This window comes from Cryptomeria japonica, chromosome 3 (genome assembly GCF_030272615.1).
Source record: "Cryptomeria japonica chromosome 3, Sugi_1.0, whole genome shotgun sequence".
NCBI classification, from domain to species: domain Eukaryota; kingdom Viridiplantae; phylum Streptophyta; class Pinopsida; order Cupressales; family Cupressaceae; genus Cryptomeria; species Cryptomeria japonica.
The window spans coordinates 619,588,613-619,602,310 of NC_081407.1; positions in this window are offsets into that span (position 1 = coordinate 619,588,613).

Genomic DNA, 13,698 nt, shown 5'->3' on the forward strand with positions numbered 1-13,698 from the left:
AAAATCAAAATTTCAGTTTCCCTCTCTTTTTCAAAATTCAAATTTTGCATTTTTCAACAATCTTGGTAGGGTTCAATTTTGAGATTGCAACTTTAATTTGGCCTATCTACAGATCGTAAAATCACTCAATTTTTTCAGATTAGCTTTAAAATCATCATAACTTTCATCCCTGAAAATTTTGAAAAAAGTTGCGAGGACCGTGTGCACTCCGTTCGCCACGGTCTCAGACATTTTTTCCGAAATTTCGGGAGATTGTCCTGATTGCATTTAACAGCTTAAATCTAGGAGATTGGCTGGTTTTATTGAAATTTGCTACCTCTAAAATTCAAAATCTCTCTCTCTCTCTAGTGCATGAGTTTTACAACAATAAGTCCTACTTACACTATTCCCGTTAGACGAAGCCTTAGAATTAAGTCTTTCCAAGGTGTAATTACCGAGGAGATGGAACCTAATTTGAATGGCCTTTTTAACGAGGACATGGGTAATTCCTCTAATCCTCTTAATGATGAAGAAGCTCTCCATGAGGTTTCTGTAGAACAACTTTCAAAATTGGATAACCAATTTGATGATTTTCGACAATGGATGTCTCAAGAATACCCCGATAGTCAAGCTCTTCCTTTAATTGAGGGTCTAAAACGTATGCTTCAAAGTGATAAGAATGGAATTGATATTTTGCGTGGTATTGCACACATTGTGGATTCGAATGTGATGCCAATGAAAAGTTGTGTCGAAACTTTAGGTTATACACAACCTCCTACTCAAGTCAATCATTCTATTACTAGTATACCTACTTTTACATCAAACATAATGACTACTTCAATACAAGGCATTCCTCCTATGATCACTAGTCATGGGGGCAATCCCTCTTCTTCAATCAACCCTCTTCCTTTATTCAATCCGACTTCTTCATTCATTCCTTCAATAAGTGTTCCTATTATATCACCACAAATGAACATGACACAAGGGGGCAATTTGTTTTCCATTCCTCCTTGTAGTGTTCCTCCTGTCCAATCATCTCCTATGACTAACTATCATAGTGTCCCACCACCTTACTCTCTACCTTCTTTCAATAACATAACACCTCCATCACAATCTAACACGTCTAATATGAACTCTTCGACTGAAGCGACCATTAACAATCTTGCACAAACTGTCTCTTCTTTACAACAACAAATTGCCTCTATGAATCAATCTAAGTTTAGTGTGCCCAAATTTGATGTTGCGAGCCCACTTTCTCTTGACATTGTTTGAGCTATTCCCCCTAAACATGTTGAAATTCCACATTTGGAGCTTTATAATGGTAAGAGTGATCCTCTAACACATGTTAAGACCTTTCAAACAATATGTACTGATTTTGCTTATGACCAAAGGTTGCTTGCAAAACTGTTTACTAGAACATTAAGAGACAAAGCCCTACAATGGTATTGCTCATTGCCTTCCTATTCTATTTCTTCTTTCGAACAACTTGCAAATGCTTTCATTCAACAATTTCAAAACAATATAAGTCCTAAGGTTACTTTGATTGATTTAATGCATTGTAAACAAGGTGTTAAAGAAAAAGTGACTGATTTCATTGGTAGATATAAGCATTTGTATGCTCAAATTTCTTTTCCAGTGCTTGACAATGATATTCAAAGAATCTTTATTTCTAATTTACAAAAAGATATTCGAGATAAACTTCTGTTTTCTAAGTTTACTTCTTTCCAACAGTTGTGTGCAACTCTTCACAATTATCAACTGACTGTGAGTCAAATGGAACAATCACATCCTATGACTCCGAGTAATAAGGGTGATAGTAGTCAACAACCATTTGGGAAGTTTAAACCGAACAGAGAGTCCATTAAATTCAATGAAAACATCATCAACAAAAATGTGAATGCGGCATCAGGTGTGCTTCCTATTTCTAAGTTTTTCAAGAAAGAAAGAAAGTTTACTCCTTTGAATGAATCATTGCATAGTATTATGAATAAATTATTGGAACAAAATGTGCTTACTCTTCCTCCTATAAGGCAAATAGATCCTGCAAAGATTAATTCACCCTATTTTGATAACAAATCTTTTTGTCAATTTCATCGTCATCCTGGGCATGATACTGAAAAATGTTTTGCTTTAAAGGGTAAAATTCAAGATTTGATTGATAATAATACTATCTCTGTTTCTGGTGTGAATGATAAAGGCAATACATCTGTAGCTCCTCCTAACCAAAATCTTCAGATTTTTACTGATCCATTACCTTCTCATACCTCTAATGCGATTGATACTACTGATTCCTCTGTCTCACCTGATGATCTTGTGTCTATGACTCCGAATGTGATTAACTTTGTAGAGCAGCAGAAAATCCCTAAAGAACCTTCCATCACTTTTGATTCTAGTGAAACTATCAGGGCACCTGATGGTCCTTTATATATAGTTGCAAAAGTCAAGAATACACCTTGCCGTGGAGTGCTTATTGATCCTTCTTGTATGGTTAATATCATTACTGAAGAATTTCTTTTTACTTTGCAATTGAATCAAGTGACCTATGATGAAACAAATGTGGTTGTGAAACTATTTGATGCATTTTCTTCTCCTACAATTGGTTCTATTACATTACCTATTGAGGTCCATAACAAATCCCTTGATGTGGACTTTGCTATTATTCCATCATCTGAACAATTTCGTGTGAAACTAGGCTATCCTTGGCTATCTTCCATGAAAGCTATTGCTTCTCCTATTCACAAGTGTTTGAAATTTCCCCATAATGGTGAAGTTGTTACTGTCAATCATAGTCTCTTTAAACCAGCTGAAAGAACTTCTAGCGTTCCTGTTGATTACTTTTGGCCTAAACAATTCCAATCTCTTCCTCCGCGAAGTGATCATCTTTTCAAATCTTATCAAAAGTGGAAAAAAGACATGATCTTATCTCTAAGCGAACCTAGAAAACCTAAGCTTGATATTCCTATCATTCTTGAGAAGGAAGTTCTTCCTTTGAAAGATAAAACTAATGTCTTTCCTCAAGAAGATTTCCAACCCATCCCTATGGATGTGACTATGCCTATATCTAATAAACTTCCTAAAAGTAGACCTATCCCTCCTCGTCATGATGGACTTGGTCTCCTTCCTAAACCAAATATTCCTCCCTTATACGGAGCAGTTCCTCCTCCTTCCTCTTATGGAGAGAAGAGACCTTCCTCTTATCCTATTTTTCAACCTAAGAGACCACAACCTAAACACCCAAGTGATAAGGATGAGAACATTCCTCCTCAATCTCCTCAACTTCCTACTAAGACTAGACGGAATCGTTCTGCACGTGAACGCCGGTGAAAGCGTCGTCTTAGAGCTCAAACTTTGCAATCCCCAAAAACACCTTCAGCCAATATTATTCCATTTTCTCCTTAGCCGACGATTGAGCCAAAATCTCCTAAACATAAGATGCATGATGGTCTTGATCCTGTGCGAGTTAAAGATCCTATTTTTATAAATCTTGATGATGTTATTCATGATGAAAATGTTACTTCTTTACATTCTGATAGTGAATATGAATATGTTGATGTTAATAACCATCTATCTAACAAATTTTCTAAAGCACTTATCCTAGCTCCTAGACAAGAACAACGTGGCTTGGGACATGAACATAGCCCTTGTTTGGATCTTGTGATAGCTCCATCTGCTGTGTTGGATGTTCCTCCTCTAGCGTGTTGCCTACCTTCCCAAAATATTGATCAGCAAGATCGGGGGGGTAGATGACGTGTAGACTAGTTCATTAGCATAGCAGAATCTCTCCTCCTCTCTTTTGTTACTTCTTCTATGTGTTATTCTCATTCTTCTATTTGTTGTCCTTAGTGTTGTCTACTTGGGGACGATGCAAAAACATTGAGATCTCTTGGTCTCTCTCATGTTGACTCAAAAGACACATGTGTTCCCTTCTTCTAGGTGACCTTCCTTGATTGGGGAATGAAGAACAATTATGCATACATACATATGATATACATGAATTATCATACAGCATACTGACCCCGAGGAAAGCGAAGTCACCTTGTGCTTTGTGTTTTGTGTCTATTATCCTTGGGCTTATCTCACACTTGGGGGCTAAATCCTTGTGATAACGTGCTCCTTTCTCATTTCTTATATGTATCACTACCTTAAAGCAATCACCCCCGGTGAGGCATGTGCGATCGCTTTAACGTAGGGGGGCATACATCCCATTCATATCTTTTCAAGATACTTGAAAATTTCTTGACAAATTTAGCTTTGCCTTGAAAATTTTTGATATCTTTCTTGCATGACTCATAGTGAGGGAACCTTACTACTGACAGTCATGGTTCTCCCTCGTGATCTTCCCTTTTACTTTGTCAATCGAAGTTGTAAGATCCTTAGTCCACTGGGGGCTTGGTGTATCTTGCCTCCTTGACGTGGTGAAAGTTTTTCAATGTTGATTCCTTGTACTTTACCGGAAGTATGAGCGTACGCTTATACTCCCGCTAAAGTGGGGGCTAAATGTAGCGTCCTAAAATTGTGACACTTGCAATTTTGACTGCATTTGGGTCTTCACGATGGCGGCGCAACACGGAACCTGAATGGAGACCCCGAAACCTGTTTATGACACCAAAAACTGCATTTTTCAAGCACCCTGGCCTGATCCTCCTTGCACCCCGCTGTCCCTGGAGGTGGGACCATGGCGCCCAGTGCCCTGGTCCTTCAGGACTAGGGCGCCCAGTGCCCTGGTCCCCCAGGACCATGGCGCCCAGCGCCATCATCCCTGGCCCTATTTTGGGCCCGGTCTCCTATGGGGCTTCGAGTCTTTATGTTTGCAATTTGGAAAATAGTACTTCCTGGTCGGCCCAAGGTCAGAAAAATCAATCTTTCAACCCTAATTGACAAGTATATAAACTACATTTCCTCTCCCATTTTGAGGAGGAAGTACATATGTGTACAAGACGCGGAAACGATATTCAAGCATTCAAGCATTCAAGCATTCAAGCATTTCCTTCAAGCAATTGATCATTCTAAGTCTCCATTCAAGGCTAAGTGTTGCATTCAAGACAAGGATTCAACCATTGAAGAGGAGATCACATATCACATACAACATACAACATATAACAACATCTACACCTTCGCATGTAAGAATACAAACATTCTTACAACAAGGTACTAGTACTTGTTTTACATTACAATCATTTACATTTACAGCAATTTCTCATTTCTTGGTTAATTCCAAAACCGGGGTTTGACCTAAAGGAAAACCCCTCATCCCTAACCCCCCAATCGTCCTCTCTTTTCTATTTGTAGGTTGCAGGTACGCGGCTGTAATTGAAGATCTGGAATCCTTGTGCAGAGATGAACAGATCCCCCTTCGTTTCGCAGATATTTCGGAGGACCGTGTGCACCCCGGGCGCCATCGTCCGGTCAAATTTCGGTCAAATTTGCAGAACAACGCCGTCTCGACATTTTACTGCTAATTCCAGGTCCGCAGCTTCATCCCATATCCCTATCTCTATTTATAAGCGAATCTTTCCTACTTTACATGCATTCCTAGTTCAATCATTCTTTCCACATTTCTTTACAAAAGAGGGTATTCTTGATGTCCTAACCCTTGAAACTCATTTAGAATCCAATCTTGCATTACATGGGATTGGATCTTGTGGGTTTCAACCCCTCTTTTGAATGTAAAGTCTCCCCTAAGTGAAAACTATCAACCCTAGTGACTCCCCCTTCTCTCTCCTTGAAGTTGGGGAGGGGAGAACGACTAGGGTTCGACATTTTTCCGCTTTACAATGATACATTTCATTCAATAGTAATACACCAATCTGTGTGATTCTACATGCCAATTGCAAAAGTGAATATAAAGTTTCAGAACCCTTTGCAAATGACCCTGAATTCCCTTTTATAGAAACAAGAGAGCAACAACAACTCCTGTGTGATTCTCCAATGTCCATGCAAAAGTGAATACAAAGTTTTAGAACCCTTTGCAAAATTGCAAATGACCCTGAATTCCCTTTTATAGAAACAAGGGAGCAACAACAACTTCAGGTCGAATTGCAAGTTTGCAACATGTGAACACTGAACATCAAAATCACAAACTCAGCACATATTTATATGGCCATCACAGGCCGTATTAGCAATTTAACATCTGCTACATGTTTGATGTCTCCTGTTCAAAAAAAAGAGTTCAAAATTAAATATTAATTCACACCATGAGTCATGACAAATTAAACATAGATAATAGCTATAGCAGTGTCTAAAACCTACTAATCAGAAATAGAGAAATGCATAAATGTTAAAGCAAGGCAGAATTTGAGAATACAAATTTACTGGTTGAAGTTTTGCAGTGTGCATCATAGATTCATAGGCTGGATTAGCAAAATAGCAATAGCGAGTGCTGTTTTTTTCCTATTCATAAATTAGATTCATAGGCCGGATTAGCAAAATAGCAAACAGGAAAAAAAAAAAAAAAACCTTGAAATTCAGAATAAAAGAAGAAAATTGTGCAATACATACTATGATTCGTAAGAATTTTGTGCCAGTTTTTGTAGGGTGCTCCACTCTTCGTCTGATGGAAGGTCAATATTCTGTAAACTATGGAAAGTCAACTCCAACTTCATCAACATTCCATATTTAGAAGATTTACTTGACATCACTGTTTCATCCAATAGCGAATTAGAGTTGTAAATGGTTGGATGAATTCCAGAAAGCTTTTGGGAGTTGTGTCCTTTAGAAGCAAGTCTAAATCAGACTTCATTTTTTTCTCCATGATTTCTTTGTAAGCTTCTTCTCCAATGAATTTATTTTCTGTGTCAACAGGCTTAGGCAAACCAAGTTTAATCAAATTATTTTTCTTTTCTTGCAGCTTCATTATCTTTTTTCCACAACTGTCCATAACTTTTGATGTTTCCCTTAGCTTCTGGCATTTTTGAATGATAGATGATGTCTTAATTGTGGCATCAATGTGGCTCTTAATTCCCTTAGATGCCAAGTAGTTGACACTGGAACTGTAGACTACTTTCAGAATCTTTTTTGCCATTTCCTCTTTTGAATAAACATGTGTACTCTTCTCATAGTGCCGTTTGATTTTAAAAAAAAATTATCTCATACTTTCAGTCAATTGAAACTATTCACACAACTTCACACTCCTCTGCATTATTTCCCGCCAAATGTTTTCTTGTATATACTTCATTGTATTTTTCATATTATCTTTGAATCTATCATCCAAAGTTTTTATTTTATCATTTGCATTGTGCAGGTCTTCTTTCATTTGTGCACATTTTTTCCTTTCTTCCTCTACTTTCTCTTGCAAATGTTTTTCTTTTTCCTTCCCATGATCCAATAGGTCCTGTAATTTTTTCATTTTGGCGGCAACAGACTCATAACTTCTGTATAATTTTTAAAAACTGGCTTTTTCCTCAACAATTTTTTTACTACTTTTAGCCAGTTTTTCTATCAAGTCCTTCAATTCTGCATCCTTCTTGTCCTGCTCTGCAATTTCTACTGCAGAGCCTGAATTTTTCATCCTTTTCTGTAATTCATTGCACTTGCTATCTGCTACTTTCCTCCTTGATTTCTCATTTTCCAGGTCTACCTATAACTTTTCTATTTGTTTCTCCAGTTTATTTTTTTCTCTCTCCACCTTTAGCAGTGAAGTGTAGACCACTTCGTTAGTCCTTTTTGACACACTAATTTTGTCCACATTATGTACTTTGGAGAAATCCATTTGGAGGGTGCTAACTTGAAATTGGGAGGGATCTATCTGACTGTGTGGTGGATTTTTATCTTTAGATGGGCCCGGGGGCATAACAACCATGAACTCCATCATATCTTTCTATGGGTCATATGTTCGAAATACCCTGTTCCTTACAGGCTGTTCGTTTACAACTTCAGACACGGAATTCCTATGAAATGCTTTCTTTTTTTCTTTATTTGCTTTTGTCGTGTTTTCAAAATTTTCATAGTAATCATGAAATTGAAAATCTGGGGTTGCTGAAGCAATTGAATGTTTGAAAGGTGACATAGGAATACCATAGGCTCCAGTTCCACTTATTCCTGTGGTTTCAACTAATGCTTGACCAAGATTAGGATTACCAAGAATAATTCCTGATGCTGTCCCACTCCCACTGACACTTTCATGTGTAGTTTTCATAGTCTTTTGAGGTGTGTGATCTAAAGCTGCAAATGATTGATTTGTAGTGTCAGTGGCACTTGATATAGGATTCTCAATAGTATGAGATTGAGTATCTACCTCTAGTGGCCTCTTGCAAGAGATATTTTGTTGTTGCCCTTGTCCAACACCAAGACAACTAGTATCAGTAGTAGTACCCATGCCAACATCACCAATCACAGTGGCACTTGACTGAACAATAATAGGAATACTACCCCCAGATTCCCCACCAGTGGCAGTGGCACTTGATTCACCACCAATGGGAATACCATGATGTGGTGGTGGTTGTGGATTTGAACCTAAAACAAATGTAGGTGGATTCTGAGGGTAATGAGTAGTACCTATCAGTGACGAATCTGAAAAATCAAGTCCAATGACTGGTTTATAAGGACCTTTTGATTTTGACCCACCAATCACAGTAGTACTTGACTGAACAATAATAGGAATACTATCCCTAGATTCCCCACTAGTGGCAGTGGCACTTAATTCACCACCAATGGGAATACCATGATGTGGTGGTGGTTGTGGATTTGAACCAGAAACAAATGTAGGTGGACCCTAAGGGTAATGAGTAGTACCTATCCCTGATGAATCTGAAGAATCAAGTCCAATGACTGGTTTATAAGGACCTTTTGATTTTGACTGTGATGGAAGTTGTACTTGAAGTGGATACCAAATGCCCTCTCCTCTGGGACCTAGACCACCACCTTCAAAACCCATTTTTTCCACAAGGTTTGTCCCTTTGCTATATTTGTTTTTCATGGACTCACTGACTCCACCTAATATTTTAGGCACTATAGTAGTTGTTGGAGGGGGCTCAATGACAACCTCATGCTCATCATCATCACCTTTAGTCCCACCATGCTCCATATCCCACAATTTGCTAAACTCTGCATCCTCATCGATGCTCTCAAATTCTGCACTTGTCTTTGGTTCACCGAGATTCCTCCTCATAGTCCAAAAATCATTTATTTTGGTTTGAGTCCATCAATTCTCTTTACATTCATGCAGAATTGATTTGGGAATAGTTTTCTTAGATGGATTAGCAGATTTTATGTAGAAATTGTAGGACCTCCTATTTTGGATGCCCTCATTGCCCTGGCCCTCCATAATTTGTGATGAAATTTCTTCTGTTGAAATGTTATTGTCAGCTGCAATTTTCTCCATCTCTTTTTTAACCTCATCCCAGGAGTCCTTGTTTCTAAGCTTTTCTAGCAATGGTTTACTTTCATGTTGACATAATGCTGAAGAGTTCCCATTTTTCTTAAGCCTTTCTTGAACTGCACCGATTGGATCATACTGCCAGAGACCCTCGTCACCAAAGTTAAAAACTATCAAGAAATCATGTGCCACAATGAATGCTTTTCTCTCAAATGTGAACCCTCCACATGAGAAAGGAAAGGAAGGAAATATGCTCTTCTTTTGTTGACCATGGAAGTGCCTATTTGTGCTCTCCAATTTCCGTACATACTCTAATGCAAATACCCTCTCTGTCACATGTATTGGAAGTCTGTATGGTTTTACTGCCGATCCGTAAAACCTTAACACAGTGAATTATTCCATGAAGAACTAGTCAGCCAATTCTATTTGACTTCCAAGTTGAATGAAATCTCTACAAGACATAGGCAACCTAGGCATTGGAGTGCTTGTAATTTCATTATACATTGGTGCCAAAAAGAAGTCTACAAAATGGTTGTAGTTCTTTCTGTTATCATGCATCCTTATCTTTGGGCTCCAATCATATATTGGACAGTCTGTTCTCTTCCCAATCTTCTCATCAATCTTATAGCTCACAATTTGAAGCCTATTGGTCTCAAATATTGCACGATACTTGGATAGAAGGAGATAACACAAGTAGGATGAGAACCTAAATGTCTTACAAGAACCTTTTTTGATCATAAGTAATTGTTTTTGCATGGGTTTTACAATGTGATCAATAAAATTATATCTTACTGGCTGACTTGCACAATGGATATTATAAATCATTTCAAGAAGGCTTGCACCCACTTCCCTATCATTTTCCAATCCCAGCCAAAACGACAGCAAGGAAATAGTGTCCTCAACCCATGGAACAAAAATTGTAGAATCATAAGGAGGCTTATGATTCTGATCCAACACAATACCAGTACCAGTACCACTTTTTATTAGACCTTTGATAAATGAATCTCTGTGACTTGGATCGAGACTCTCATAATTCCCTGCCAGCTTTTCAAGGTCAATTTGGACATTTAAATTTTGGGCTTCAAATTCTAGGTTCAACAAACGAGCAAATTCTCCCTCGTTTATGGACAGAATTTCCTCTTTTGTATTTTTATTGACAATTGTTTTTTTATCTTCATCATAATTTTCAGCGTAGACCATGACAAAATCAGGGCAAGGGAATACTTCAGGTAACACTATCCTTCCCAATCCAACATCCCACGATGCGATTTTATTTGTTATTTTTTGTAACATTGGGTTGAAAACAGTAAATTTTGCCCTAGATGCATCTATCGCCTTACTAGACAATGTATATCTAATATCTATGATACGCTTTTCACCATGGATAGCAGGGTCATAAATATCATGGTATTCATCAGTGAAACCTGGTGTTTTAACTAGTTCGGTTAGGTTAAGGTACATTTTGTTTTTCACTTGGCTTCTTGTTGAACTACTGCTTCCCGTTTTCCCCATCACTATTATTGTTAATAATTCAAAATAATGCTAGGCAGCTAGATAAAAACCTAAAAATGCTAACCCTCAAATTGGACCAAGAGATTACCAAAAGTAAAAAAGGTGGGATGTAGGTGTTCTAGATTTTACCTACAAATTGGAATTTCTATTTCACTAGATTGGCGCAGACAGTCTCTGTTGCAACTTGCATTCCTCAATCTAGTACTTATTTCTGAAACTCCCTCGATTTACAGGTTTATCCAAGAAATGAAAGACGATTATGATTTACGAGTCTCTTATTTTGAAAACTCTAAAAAGTAGAAAAGTAAAACCTAAAGGGCAAAATATCAAGAATCATGTTGTAATTTTATTAATTACTATTAATAACTATTTGATGCTGAAGGACAAAACATTCATTACTTTAGTATAAATTCCGAGGACATTAAGAATCATGTTGTAATTTTATTAATTATTATTAATTATTCGATGCCAAAGGACAAAACATTCAATACTTCAGTATAATTCTGAATTTCTGAGGACATTAAATGTAATACGTTCAATTCCGGGCGAAGTTCTCCCAAATGTGTTCACTTCCCACATTCAGGCCGAAATCCACCCTAAGTCGTTGATCTTTGCTCATCCAACGAATGAGGGACCAAGGTACCTATTGTGACTTTACAGGTGAGTATTTTAAGTCTGTTTAATAATTTTAAACTTCCGTCTGAAAAAGTGCTTTACAGACTTACTTATATTTAATTAAATTTAAAACATTTCAATTCCGGGTGACATTCTCCCAAATGTGTTCACTTCCCACATTCGGGCTGAAATCTACCCTAAGCCATTGATCTTTGCTCATCCAACAGCTGATGGTACCTGTTGTCAGTTGTCATGGGTCCCATCACTTCTGCCAGTTTTCAGGCACGTCACCATACTCGTGTCACTTTTCCGGTTTGATTTTTAGTCTATTTAATCATTTTAAACCTCCGCCCGAAAAAAAGATTTATAGACTTAATTGTATTTAATTACATTTAAAATGTCCAATTCCAGACGAAGTTCTCCCAAATGTGTTCACTTCCCACATTCGGGCCGAAATCCACCCTAGCCGTTGATCTTTGTTCATCCAACGGTCGCGGGTCGATGTTACCTGTTTTAAGATGTAGTGGGTCCCATGACTTCTGCCATTTTTCTGGCACGTCACCATACTCTCGTCACTTTTCCGGTTTGATTTTTAGTCTATTTAATCATTTTAAAATTCTGCCCGAAAAAGAGATTTTTAGAGTTAATTATATTTAATTAAATTAAAAATGTCCAATTCCGGGCGAAGTTCTCAGAAAGGTGTTCGCTTCCCACATTTGGGCTGAAATCCACCCTAGCCGTTGATCTTTATTCATCCAACAGTCGATGGTACCTATTTTTTGATGAAGTGGGTCCCACGACTTCTGCCATTTTTTTTGGCATGTCACCATACTCGTTACTTTTCTGGTCTGTTTTTAAAGTCTACTAAATCATTTTACAATTCCTCCCGAAAAATAGATTTATAGTCTATAGAGTCATAGACTATAAGTATTAAGTATAGACTTTCACTTAATTCTATTTAATTAAATTTAAAATGTTCAATTCCGGGCATTGGGCAATAGTTTGAGATAACTATTAAAAATAATGTTAATATTATTTATAAAAATTTTAAATTTAAAAATAGTATTAAACATGAAAATTAGTTTCTAGAATAAAACAAATAACTAAATAAAAATATAAATTTTGATCTGCAATTTGAAATGTAAAAGTTTAATATTAAAAAGAAAACATTCAATATTAAATCTAAAATATTAATTTAACGTTTAACAGAATTCTTTGAAAATATGTTTACGATATATAATTTTCAAATATAGTTTAAAAATATATATGAAATTTCAACATAAATTTAGTCTATTAATTTAAAAAAATGTGCAACTGCAGTCCTCAACCTGTTAAGGCGAGAAAATTTGGAAAGTACAAATGCCAAGGTGGCAATTAATTGTTGCACAAGGAGTTGTCTACGACATGCCGCACGAAAGGAGGAAGGGGAGGATGGTAGGAAATCTTTTTCCTGATCTCATGGCATTAATGTCTTATTGTGCACATTCATTACCTGGCCTATAAGAGTTAAGACTGAGGTAGATTTTTTTACCTTTTCATCTGTGTACCACCTTTTGCTTTGAAGCAGCTGCAAGTGCAGAACAAATCTATAGTTCATAGTTCGTAGAATCATACCTTCTGTAAGACAATGGAGGCCAATTTCACACTTTGAACAGACAAGAAGTTGGTGCCCTTTTTGGGCAAAGTATCTGATAAACGAATGCAAGGACTATTCAGGTTTAAGGAGGAGAAGTTGTGGGCGGTAGCTCGACTGATGCTTGCAGAGGAGGTGGCACATATTAGTCACCGGTATTGAACTAACATGGAGGTTTACTCTCTGATTATGGCGTGGGCCTGTGAATTCAAACCAGAGCTTGAAAAGGTAAAACTCACATTGGTCAAATTGATTGATGGGGAGTTTTTGATTAACCCGGATTCAATCTTGGAGTGGGTGGTGCTACGAGTTGGCATTCGAATTATGGAAGGGGATGACCAGGAGGAATTGCTCCCTTTTATTCATGGCCCAGAGGATAAAATCAAATACCAGTGTCGTGAACGAGCCCGAGTGGGGTGGGAAGCGATGAAACTCTTTGTTAAATTAACGAGGCTAGATGAAGTCCTGAATGCTTTGCATGTGGTGGCAAGGATGGAGGTTGGTAGGGCATTGAGAGATAGGGTTGAAGAAGGAAGGGCCATACAACTACTGGCAAGCTTGGAGGGCGACCCCAACTTCGGGTTCCTAAACTGCATTCCAAAAATGAAAGCTAAAGCGGCAAAAGGGAAAGCCAAAGCATCGACCT